Raw genomic sequence first — 13,555 nt, 5'->3', positions numbered from 1 at the left:
TGGATGTTTGCTTCATAAACTGAGCTTTTACAGAATGTGTAATTTTGAGTGCTGAATTTTTGCTACCAAATGTTATATCACAACCACTTTCCCAAATAAAAGTATAAAAGCTCTTTAATTTGGATTAATTGCTGAGTTGTTTCCTTTACTAGTTAAATAGTGTTGTAATAAACCATCTGAACATAAATATATGCATTTCATTTTTTTCTTAGCTTGTATTCCAACAATGGAATTACTGGATCAAAGGTTCGGAGTGTGTTTCAAACTTGAATGTATTCATAGGTTGTATCTGCAGAAATTTATATACTGAACAATCAATGATGAGATGTACCAGTGTGCATCTCAGAGCTTCTTGCCAGAATTAAGCATTAGATTTTAAACCAATAATAATTATGTAGATGACAAAACATTTGAAGTTATCTAAGTTTGCATTTTCTTGATCACCAGTGATGTTGAATACATTGTAATATGCTTATTTATAAATTGCATGTTCTTTTAGATGTGTGTTTTGTTCATATTGTTTCCTCATTCAGGAAGATGGCTAATGTTTTTCTTACTGATTTACTTGACTCCTTATACACAAAAGACAGAACCACCTTTCCATGGGTATTGCAAATATTCTTGGGCCTTTTTCCTGTCCTTATGCATTAGTACAGAAACATACTTTGACTTATCTACTAGCAAGTTGGAAGCTTTTAGAAAACCAAACTGTGACTATGTATGTATTAAGAGAAGTGAGGAGAAGCAGCAGGCTATACAGACTGGGAGTGAGGAGGATGAGACAGCGAATGGGGAGGTAGGTCCAGGGAAGTGAAGGAGAACATGGCTCAGGCTCCAGAGAGCTTGGCCTGGAAGTTCTCTCCTTCCTGGCAGCACACAGATCTTTCTGAGGCAAATTTGTAAGTGAGGAGGTGTTAAGGCTGAGAGGCAACAGACTGAATACTGCCTGTGCTAGGACTCAACTGCTAGGATCTCTTCCCCCCAGACTTTGTTAAAGGCTGGTTCTCAGCATATAGGGCCCAGAGGAAGCTGCCCAAGGTGGATAAGGCTGGGAGAGCCAGAGCTGCAGCCTGGGCCTCTGACTTGCAATGGAACATCATCCAGGGGAGAATCTTTAAGCATCCAGAAGGCCTGTCTCTGGAAGCTTCCATGTCCCTAAGGAAAAAGGAACAGCATAAAACCCCAGCAATAACACCAGGTATGTAGTCTGTGGTAGTTTGAAGTGACAGGCAAAATCTCATGCATTGTTGATGGCTCAAAAAGCCAAACTATTGTGGACTACATGAGAAAAGTAAGGAAGCTTCAGACTGAAAAAAAGAAAGAGGAAAAGAAAGAAGGGAAGGTAATGGGAGGAGAGAGAAGGGGAGGAGAGGGAGTAAGAAAGAGAAAGAAAAATACAAAGGGTAGGGTTGGCTTGACTCTTAGGCAGAAAAGAGGTGTCAGTCAGGAAAAGGGAAACAACCCACTGGTTAGACTGAGTGGTTCTGAAACTTTAGGAGATGTGTGATTTTCCCAATTTTCTTTTTTTAAAATATATTTTATTAATTATGCCATTACCGTTGTTCTATTTCCCCCTTTATTCCCCTCCACCCTGCACACCCCATCCCCCACCATTCCCCCCCTTTAGTTTATGACCATGTGTCTCAAGTTCTTTAGATTCTATATTTCCCATACTATTCTTGCCCTCCTCCCATCTATTTTCTACCTACCATCTATGCTACTTATTTTCTGTACCTTCTCCCCCCTTCTCCTCCTCCCACTCCCCTGTTGCTAACCCTTCACGTGATCTTCGTTTCTATGGTTCACTCCTGATCTAGCTGTCCTCTTAATTCACTTTTGTTTTAGGTGTGATTATTAATAACTGTGAGTTTACTGTCCTTTCACTGTTCACCTTTTTTATCTTCTTTTTCTTAGGTAAGTCCCTTTAACATTTCATTTAAGGGCTTGGTGATGATGAGCTTCTTGAATTTGATCTTATCTGAGAAGCACTTTATCTGTCCTTCCATTCTAAATGAAAGTTTTGCTGGGTAGAGTAATCTTGGTTGTAGGTCTTTAGATTTCATGACTTGAAAAACTTCTTTCCAGTCCCTTCTTGCCTGTAAGGTCTTTTTTGAGAAATCTGCTGACAGTCTGATGGGGACTCCTATGTAGGTGACTCTCCCTTTATCTCTTGCTGCTCCTAGGATTCTCTCCTTCATTTTAATCTTGACTAATGTAATGATGATGTGCCTTAGTGTGTTTCTTCTTGGGTCCAACTTCTTTGGGACTCTCTGAGCTTCCTGGATTTCCTGGAAGTTGATTTTCTTTGCCAGAATGGGGAAGTTCTCTTTTATTTTTTGTTCAAATAAGTTTTCCACTGGTGGCTGTTCCTTTCCCCCTTCTGGTACCCCTATAATTCAGATGTTGGAGCGTTTAAAGATGTCCTGGAGGTTCCTAAGACTCTCCTCATTTTTTTGAATTCTTGCTTCTTCAGTCTTTTCTGTTTGGCCATTATTTGCTTTCTTCTGGTCCACTCCATTGATTTGAGTCCCAGTTTCCTTTTCATCGCTATTGGTTTTTTGTGCAATTCCATTCATTTCAATTAGTTTCACCCTCATATGTTTGTCTAATTTGTGGCTATAATCAACCAGTTCTGTGAGCATCCTGATCACCAGTGTTTTGATCTGTGCGTCTGAAAGTTTTGCAGTTTCTTCATTGCTTAGATTTATGGGCTCTGGGGCCTTGAGATCTTATTGAGCCATTTTTGGTCTGTTCGTGCCTGTTACTTATGAGGAGCGGAGCCTTGGTTGTTTACCAGGGTGGGGCCGCCCAGGTCACTGGGTTGTGATGCTGTATGTGGGGGCGGGGTCAGAGCAGGGAAATGGCAGCCCCCTCTGCTGCCTCTCGCTGCTGGAGCCTGCTCGGTCCCATCATCTCACCACCCACTCCCTCGCTGGTCTATCTGCACACGAATGCGTATGCGGGACCACAGTCAACCTGCTGCCCTGCACCCTCGCTGGGTACGCTGGTCGCTGGCTGGGTTGCTCGCTGAGGTGCTCACTGGGTCTGCCCGTTGCAACCCCACGCCTGGGATCCGCGTGCCTGAGTCTGTCTGACCGAGTTTTCCTGTGCAACCCTGCTCCGCCAGCTGCTGACTTCGCCCCTCTTACCAGTCAGGCTGAAGAATTTGTTGTTATCAGACTTCCAAAAAGTTCAATTTTCTGAGTTCTGGCTGTGTTTTCTGTTGCTAATATTTTGTCATCTCTAAACTTGGTTGTGGGAGAAAGCACAGCGTCTCCACCTATGCCTCTATTTTCCCAATATTTTGATAGGTGTTGGATTATGACAATTTCTGGAGCACCTAGAATGTGCTAGGCCTGGTGTTATGCTAGACCCTTCCACACATGGTTATTCCTAATGTCACAGCATTGCATTACAAATTGCTTTACAGAGTAGGTGGTACTTTGGTTTGTTTGTTTCCCCCCCTTTTCCCTCATCTTCATTTTATAAAAAAAAAAGAAATCTGAAGAGCAGAGAGGTAAAGTTAATTGGTCATGCTCACACAGCTACTCAGTGACAGCAAGAATCTGAATCAGGTTTGTCCAAATCTGAAGCTCTGCTATGGGGAAGTGCTACCAGTTCACCCTCCTCTGCATCCATTCTGTGCAACCTGGTGGCTCTGGTGGACCACCGTGTCTCTGGTGTTACTGCTCAGCTTGATGAGGGTATTCATATTGGACATGAGGAATAGAGGCAGGGAGTCCCTGAGTGAATTCCAATGTTCCCATCAGGACATAATAGAAATGGAAACCCCTTATTAATTAGAAAGTGAATTACTAAGTTCCAGGCAGCCTTATTTGCATCACAGCCTTATACACTTTGGGTATAAGTTGTTGGTGTGAAACTGAACTAAAATTTGCCTTTCTAGTTGCTACCAATTGAGCTCTGAACCCTGTAAGTGAAGGAGGCAGCTTCCTCCTTAGAGCTTTTGTTGTGGTTTTTATCCTTTTTTCAAGAGGAGGGATGAAGTTGGGATATGTAGTTCTCAGACTCAGAAGGGAAAACTGATATGGTAATTACATTTGCTAGATGTTTGCTATGAGCTCCACATATTTTATCTCACTTAGTCTCCAGAACAGTCTCATGAGCAAGGAAAGAGCAGGGGTTACAATGTTGTCAACATGACTGCTTATTTCTGGCTCACCACTTGCTACTTTGCTAAGTGACTTTACCTCAAAATAGTCATGTGTTAATGACATATACATCTGATGTGCTCTAAAGTGATTGGTGCAGGTTCCCACTGGAGTCTCACCCATTCATTAAGGTGACAAATACAAAGACTCTTAGCACTGTAAAAAAACTATAAAAGTATCATGTGAAATACACACACAGACATAGTGTGCCATGATTGCAACTAGATATAACTATATCCACCTACAGATGGGAATGGTCATTCCAAGACCACAGAGACATGGATTTATTTACCTAGTTTTCTCATGTATATTTTCTTCAAATATATAGCTCAAGACAACAGATTTAGCATGTTTTGTGCTTTCTGTCTTTCAATATCCCATTATAATGATCTTTTAAAAAGATAGATACTAGGACTTCCGGCCAAGATGGAGGCATAGGTGGAAACATTTTGCCTCCTCACATGACCAAAATTAAAGAAAACAAAGATTTAGAAACAAAAACACAACCAGAACATACATAAAATTGAACCGTATAGAAGTCTGACAACCATTCAGCCAGACAGGTAAGAGGAATGGAGTCGGTGGCCTGTGGAGAGGGGTTTCGGCAGGAAAAGGTGGTGGCAGGAAGATCCAGGTATGCAGGCAGCTCGGGGTTGACTGCGGTCATACATTGGCATGCAATAAACTCTGCAAAAACAGGCAAGGAGACACACCATGCAACCCAGGGCTCCAGCACCGGGAAATAAAGCCTAAAAACACCGATTGAAAAGGTTCTGGGAGAGACTCCTAGCCTCACAGGAGAGTTGGTTGGAGAAACCCACAGTGTCCTAGAACATACACAAGCCCGTCCACCTAGGAACCAGCATCAGAAGGGCCCAATTTGCTTATGGGAAGCAGCAGAGGGAACTGAAATCTGAGAGAGAACAGAACAAGTTCCATTGTTCCCTCTTGGACCCCACCCCCACATACAGCATCATAACACAGCAACTGGGTTGCCCTGACCTGGTGAACACTTAAGGCTCCACCCCTCACTACATAACAGGTGCGACCGGACCAAAAATTATGGCTCAAACAGAAGAATAAATCAAAGTCTCAGAGCCAATACTTCTGAGTGACCAAGAGATAGCCAACCTATCAGATGCACAGTTCAAAGCACTGGTGAGCAAGATGTATTGTTGATTTTTTTGTTTGATGAAAAAATGAAGGCTAATAAGTGAAATGAAGGAAAGGACAATAATGGGGGAAGGATGATTATGGAGTGGACCAGAAGGGAGAAAGAAGACAACAGAAAAGATGAAGAATCATAAAAATGAGGAGAGTAGGAACTTCAGACATTTTAAAGTTTGGGAAGAAGGGGAAGAGGAAGAGAAGTGGAAAACTTTATTTTTGAACATATAAGGAGAACTTCCCCAATCTGGCAAAGGAAATAGACTTCCAGGAAGTCTAGGAAGCTCAGAGAGTCCCAAAGAAGTTGGACCCAAGGAGGAACACACCAAGGAGCATCATAATTACATTATGCAAGATTAAAATGAAGGAGAGAATCCTTGAAGCAGCAAGAGATAAGGGGACAGTCACCTACAAAGGAGTTCCCATCAGACTGTCAGTGGATTTCTCAAAAGAGACCCTACAGGCAAGAAGGGGCTGGAAAGAAGTATTCCAAGTCATGAAATGCAAGCACCTACATCCAAGATTGATCCATCCAGCAAAGCTTTCATTTAGAATGGAAGGGCAATAAAGTGACTCTCAGATAAGGTCAAGTTTAAGGAGTTCATCATCACCAAGCCCTTATTTTATGAAATGTTAAAGGAACTTATCTAAGAAAAAGAAGATAAAAATACGAACAGTGAAAGGACAGCAAACTCACAGTTATCAACAACCACACCTAAAACAAAAGCAAGCTAACTGGATAGCTAAAACAGGAGCAGAGCCACAGAAATGAAGATTACATGGAGGATTAGCAACAGGAGAGTTGGAGGAGGAGAGGCAGGGAGAAGGTACAGAGAATAAGCAGCATAGATGGTTGGGAGAAAATAGACAGGAGGAGGGCAAGAGTAGTGTGGGAAATGTAGAAACTAAAGAACTTATGACACATAGACATGAACTAAAGGGGGGGGGAATGTGGGTGGGAGGAAGTGTGCAGGGTGGAGGGGAATGAAGTGGATAAAGGGGACAACTATAATGGCATAATCAATAAAATACATTATGTAAAAAAGAGCTAGATAATAAAAATAAATAAAATAAGAAATAAGGTCACTAAGTGAAGAGGCTCTGAAGGAATGCTTTAGTATTTGTGATATTTCAAGAATTCTGGTAAGCTGGATGGAGTATGGAACATGCTGAGAGGAAGTGAGAGAGATGGAGGCTCCAGCCTAGAGGACACCCAGGGGAGGTTGCAGGGTAGTCTTGGTATGTGTGTGCATTGGTAGGGGGCAGAGTGGAGAGGCTAAGCCTTCAGAGCCACAGGGGTCTGGGCTTAGAGATGGCAGATGGGAGGGTGGGGGTTGGGAGTAGGGATGAAGAAAGGAGATTGGCTGAAGATCCATTTGGGGTGGGGGCAACTCCTCCTCATTTCCCACCTATGGGTACAAAATCACAGGCCAGCCACAGAAGTTTGCTTCTAAGGGCAAAAATGTATGGATAAGAAACTATGTAAAAGAACCAAGGGTGCTAATTCCGGAAGGAGATTCTTTCAGTAAAACCCTCCTCTTTCTGGGATTTGGCTATCAAAAGGTTCCCCCTCCCCTCACCCTAAAGCAGAGACCATATGATCCAGAAACATAAATCTCTCAGCCAGAGTCACTCCTCCACCCCTACACTGGAAAAGGCTGATCAGGAGACAGATCGATTCAGACAACAGAAGAGCAAATTCTTTCCAATCCTTTAGAATAATCAGCAAATGTTAATGGACAATTATATATGAGAACCAAATCATATATAAAAACAAGAACATGGAAGAAAAGGGCCAAGTTGAACAAAACTAACATCAGTAAAAGAAACTAATAATAAGAGAACATATAAGGAATGATGAAACAAGGCAAAACTTTAATATGCTCAGAGATTTGGGAAAATATTAAAATCATAAAATAAGAGTAGAGTGCTGTGAAAAAATCAAAAGCAAATAATAAGAGAATTCTTGAAACAATGCAATGGCTGAGATGAAAATTCATTTAAATTGTTGAAAGCTAAAGAAGTTCTAGATTGTACGCAAAACAAGAAAAAATGGAGGGCAAAAAATGAAGGGTGATATAGTAGGTCCAACTGTTAGATACATAGGTAGATATTAATAAAGGAAGGGGACAAAGCAAATCAGACATTAAGGAGACTAATAAGCTGGGAGTTAATTCAATGAGCCTGTTTGTTTCACTAGGAAGTTACAGATTCACACAGTCCGTTCCACATCCTTTGCCCTCCAGACTTAATCCTCTTGAAACAGGCAGGAGGGATTATTACCAGGGCAGGAATAAAAATAGCAGGAGGAATTCCTCTGCTGGGGCAAGACCAGTAGAAGTCAAGATGGCTGCAGGGGGAGGTGCTTCTACAATGAGGCCTGTGCAGTGGAAAGAAAAGATGGTGGGCATAGACTGTCAGTCAAGCCTGGAAAAAGGATCAGATTGGATAAGAGACACAGAACCAGGGAAGACCTAGGAAATAGATTGGTTAGGAGGTAGACCTAACACTAGCCCACGAAAGATTGGGAAGTTGATTGGTTAATTTCAAAGGACACCAATCCTTCCTAAACCAGAGATAATATTAACTCAAGTTTAACAAAGCTCTCTGTCTTCCTAGCTCAGTAATACATACTGGCCCTGTTTGTTGCATTCTCTCTCCATAGCAACCATGCAGGTTTAGCAGCCACAAGCATGGAGCTGGGCACAAAACTAGCTGGAGTGAAGCCAGGAACAGATTATGATAGTGGGATGAGGACAGACATGAACCAAGCTTCAACATGGCACAGAACTTTTGGACATTGTCCTTTGAACTGGGCTTGATGAAGACAAGACTGGACTTTTTCCAAGGTGGAGGTGGGACATTGGGAACCCAGGGGCAGTCCTTGTATTTTGCCTGCACATTAAAGCTTACTAGTAGAACCTCATCCTCCCCTACATAGGTCTTCCAGAATGCTTTCCTTGTGACTCTATGGAAAAGCCCTATTTTTACTGGCAATACAACCAACATTAATTGGTATTCAGGTTCAGGTGAAGGTTATAGAAAACAAACAGGAAGATGGCGACGGAGTAAGATGGAGCGGATACTAGCTCCTGTACTCATGGGTGAAAATCCTGGCAGATCTATGGAAAAACAGCACAATAAACCATCGGTTACCCAGCATTTATGAAATTAAAAGACCAGAGATTGTGACCGACGCTGAAACACCAGACGGCGGCAGAGTCAGCTACCGGAGCTGGGTCTCACGCGGCCCCTGTACTGCCGCCAGAGCAACAGGCCTGGGAGCCGGGGCCTCAGGTACGGAAGCCGGACACTCCAAGCCCCTGTGACGGTCCTGGGAGACAGAGGAGTCAGGAACCAGAGCGGGGACACCCTTGTGCTGATGCCATAGCTACTAGCCTGGGCAACGGAAGGGTCAGTTGCAGGAGCTGGGACACCAAAGGCCCCTGTGACGCCGCCATAGAGACAGGCCTAGACCCTGAGGAGCCAGCTACGGGAGCCGGGAAGCTCTCAAATCCTGTGCCGCTGCCATAGCGACGGGACTGGACGCCGGGGAGTCAGGTACGGAAGCCGGGACTCTCCAAACCCCTGTGACGCAGCTGAGGAGACAGCTACGGGAGCCGGGAAGCTCTCAAATCCTGTGCCGCTGCCATAGCGACGAGACTGGACGCCGGGGAGCCAGGTACGGAAGCCCGGACACTCCAAACCCCTGTGACGCAGATGAGGAGCCAGCTACGGGAGCCGGGAAGCTCTCAAATCCTGTGCCGCTGCCATAGCGACAGGACTGGACGCCGGGGAGTCAGGTACGGAAGCCGGGACACTCCAAACCCCTGAGACAGCCCGGGGTGGCAGAGGATCCCTCTACGGGAACTGGGAGGGTCACAACCCCTGTGCTGCTGCCATAGCAAGGGGATTGGACACTGGGGAATCAGGTACGGGAGTTGGGACTTTCTAAGCCTCTGTGCCACTGCCATAGAGAGAGGACTAGCCGCCGGGGAGTCAGGTACGGAAACCGGGACACTCCAAGCCCCTGTGACGGCCCTGGGCGGCAGAGAGAGCCAGATACGGGAGCCAGGACATTCCCAGCCTCTGTGCCACTGCCCTAGTAACGGGCCTGGGTGCTTGAGGAGGCGGCTACTAGAGCCGGGACATTCAGCAGTGGTAGGCGACCAACGCAGAGACCAGTGCGAGGACCAGCGTGAGTGTAGGTGGAGATGAAGAACATCAAGAAACTTCAAGGAGTCTGTACCACTGAACTTCACAAGGAACATACCACAGAAGTTTACACCATAAAACCAGTGTTTCAGAACAGATCAATTTTGGAAGCAGAGACTAACAAGAAGAGTCTCAAACAATGGGAAGACAAAGAAACAATCCCCAAATGAAAGAAAAAGCAGAAACTTCAGAAAGAATGTTAGATGAAATAGACGCTGATCAACTATCAGACAGTGAATTCAAAGCACTGGTTATTACGAAGTTCAAAGAGCTCAAAGAGCTCACAGTGAGCTACCAGAAACTACAGGGAAATTATAATGATCTCTCTGCAAACTACAGCAACATCAAAAAGGAAATGGAAACCATCAGCAAGAGACAAGAGGAAATGAAGAATACAATTTCCGAATTGAAGTACACAGTAGAAAGTTTCCAAAGTAGGATAGATGAAGCGGAGGATAGGATTAGTGAGTTGGAGGACAGGGTACAAAGCATCTCACAGAAAGAGCAAGAAAATGAAAAGAGGCTCAGAAAGAATGAAGAGGGATTAAGAGAAATGCAAGACAACATGAAACGTAATAATATACGAATAATAGGAATACCAGAAGGAGAAGAAGAAGAACAAGGGATAGAAAACGTATTTGAACGAGTAATGAGAGAAAATTTTCCTAATTTGATAAGAGAAAAAGTCTCACAAATCCAGGAATCACAGAGAGTCCCAATCAAGAGGAACCCAAGGAGGCCCACCTCAAGACACATCATCATCAAAATGGCAAAATTCCAAGACAAAGAGAGAATCTTAAAGGCAGCAAGGGAGAAAAAAGAAATAACATACAAGGGAGCCCCAATAAGGTTAGCTACCGACTTCTCAATGGAAACACTTCAAGCAAGAAGAGAATGGCAAGAAATATTTCAAGTAATGAGAACCAGAGGCCTACAACCAAGGCTACTTTACCCAGCAAGGCTCTCAATCAAGATAGAAGGCCAAATAAAGAGCTTCCAAGACAAAAGAAGTCTAAAAGAATATGCCTCCACCAAACCAGCTCTACAAGAAATACTAAAAGGACTGCTTTAAGGGAAGGAAGGATAAGAGGGAGACAGAGAGGAACACAGGTACAAAAATGGCAATGAATAAGTACCTATCAATAATAACCTTAAACGTAAATGGATTAAATTCTCCAATCAAAAGACACAGAATAGCTGAATGGATAAGAAAGCATGACCCACACATATGCTGCCTACAAGAGACTCACCTCAGGACAAAAGACCATCACAGACTAAAAGTGAAAGGCTGGAAACAAGTTTTCCAAGCAAACGGACAAGAAAAAAAGCTGGGGTAGCAATTCTCATATCAGACAAAATAGACTTCAAAAAAAAGGCTGTAAAGAGAGACCCAGAAGGTCATTTCATTATACTCAAGGGAAGAATCCACCAAGAAGACATTAACATTGTAAACATATATGCACCAAACATAGGGGCACCCAAATATATCAAGAAAATCTTAGAGGACTTCAAGAAAGATATTGACAGCAACACAATCATAGTAGGGGATTTGAACACCCCACTATCAAAAATGGACAGATCTTCCAAACAAATTATCAAAAAAGATATTGTGGCATTAAACAACACCCTAGATGAAATGGAGTTAACTGATATATATAGAGCCCTTCATCCCAAAGAAGCTAAATACACATTCTTTTCAAATGTACATGGAACATTCTCAAAGATAGACCACATGATAGGACACAAAAGGAGCCTCAACAAATTCAAGAAAATTGAAATCATACCAAGCATCTTCTCTGACCACAAGGCACTGAAATTAGAAACCAACCCCAAAGACAAAAACCCAAAGCACCCAAAAACATGGAGACTGAATGGTATGCTATTAAACAATGAATGGGTCAAGAATGAAATTAGGGAAGAAATCAAAACATTTCTGGAAACAAATGAAAATGATCGCACAACAACCCAAAACTTATGGGACACAGCGAAGGCAGTCCTGAGAGGGAAGTTTATAGCAATACAGGCCTACCTAAAGAAGATAGAAACATTTCAAACAAACAACCTAACCATACGCCTGCAAGAACTTGAGGAACAACAACAAAGACAGCCTAGAGCAAGCAGAAGGAAGGAAATAACCAAGATTAGAGCAGAATTAAATGACATAGAAACTAAAAGCACAATTTTAAGGATCAATGAATCCAGGAGTTGGTTCTTTGAGAAGATAAACAAAATAGACAAGCCTTTAAGTAGGCTCATCAAGAAAAGAAGAGAGAGGACACAAATAAACACAATCAGAAATGAAAAAGGAGAGATTACAACTGATACCACAGAAATAGAAGAGATTGTAAGAAATTACTATGAAGAACTGTATGCCAAGAAATTTGAAAACCTAGGGGAAATGGACACATTTCTAGAAAAATACAATCTTCCAAAACTCAGTGAAAAAGAAGCAGAAAATCTAAATTCACCAATAACAGCAAAAAGAAATTGAAGCAGTAATCAAAAAACTCCCATCACACAAAAGCCCTGGACCAGATGGGTTCACAGGAGAATTCTACAAAGCATTTAAGGAAGAGCTAACCCCTATTCTCCACAGACTATTTCAAAAAATTCAGAAGAATGGAAAACTCCCAAATTCTTTTTATGAAGCCAGCATCATCTTAATTCCAAAACCAGATAGAGACACAACGAAGAAAGAAAACTTCAGGCCAATATCGCTGATGAACATAGATGCTAAAATCCTCAACAAAATATTGGCAAATCGCATCCAACAACATATCAAAAAGATCATACACCATGATCAAGTAGGATTCATCCCAGGAATGCAAGGATGGTTCAATATTCGCAAATCAGTAAATGTAATACATCATATAAACAAAAGCAAAGACAAAAATCACATGATCATATCAATAGATGCAGAAAAAGCTTTTGATAAGGTACAACACCCATTTATGATAAAAACACTCAGCAAAGTGGGAATACAAGGAGCATTTCTCAAAATAATAAAGGCCATATATGAGAGACCTACAGCCAATATCATACTCAACGGGAAAAAACTAAAAGCTTTTCCACTAAGATCAGGAACAAGACAAGGTTGTCCACTTTCACCACTTCTATTTAATATAGTATTGGAAGTTTTAGCCACAGCGATCAGGCAAGAAAAGGAAATAAAAGGCATCCAAATAGGAAAGGAGGAAACAAAACTGTCACTGTTTGCAGATGACATGATAGTGTACATGGAAAATCCTATAGACTCTACCCAAAAACTCCTCAAACTAATTGATGAGTTTGGCAAAACAGCTGGTTATAAAGTCAATATCCAGAAATCAAAGGCATTTTTGTATACCAACAGTGAATCAGCAGAAGCAGAAATAAAGAGAAAAATCCCATTTGATATAGCAAAAAGAAAAATAAAATATCTGGGAATAAACCTAACCAAGGAGGTAAAAAACCTGTATGCAGAAAACTACACAGCCCTGAAGAACGAAATCAAGGAAGACACAAACAAATGGAAACATATACCTTGTTCATGGATTGGAAGAATTAACATTATCAAAATGTCCATACTACCCAAAGCAATATACAGATTCAATGCAATACCTATTAAAGTACCAATGGCATATTTCACAGACATAGAACAAACACTTCGAAAATTTATATGGAACCATAAACGAGCTCGAATAGCAGCTGCTCTTTTGAGAAAGAAGAACAAAGTAGGGGGGATCACAATACCTGATATCAAACTGTATTACAAGGCCACTGTAATCAAAACAGCCTGGTACTGGCATAAAAACAGGCACATAGACCAATGGAACAGAACAGAGAGCCCAGAAATCAACCCAACTCTCTACAGTCAATTAATATTCGACAAAGGGGGCAGTAACATAAAATGGAGTAAACATAGCCTCTTCAACAAATGGTGTTGGGAGAACTGGACAGCTGCATGCAAAAAAATGAAACTTGAGCACAGACTTACACCATACACCAAAATAAATTCAAGG

The sequence above is a fragment of the Artibeus jamaicensis genome, unplaced genomic scaffold (assembly GCF_021234435.1).
Source record: "Artibeus jamaicensis isolate MK-2021 breed Jamaican fruit bat unplaced genomic scaffold, CSHL_Jam_final contig_463, whole genome shotgun sequence".
Classification (NCBI taxonomy): domain Eukaryota; kingdom Metazoa; phylum Chordata; class Mammalia; order Chiroptera; family Phyllostomidae; genus Artibeus; species Artibeus jamaicensis.
This window is presented reverse-complemented; position numbering follows the sequence as displayed.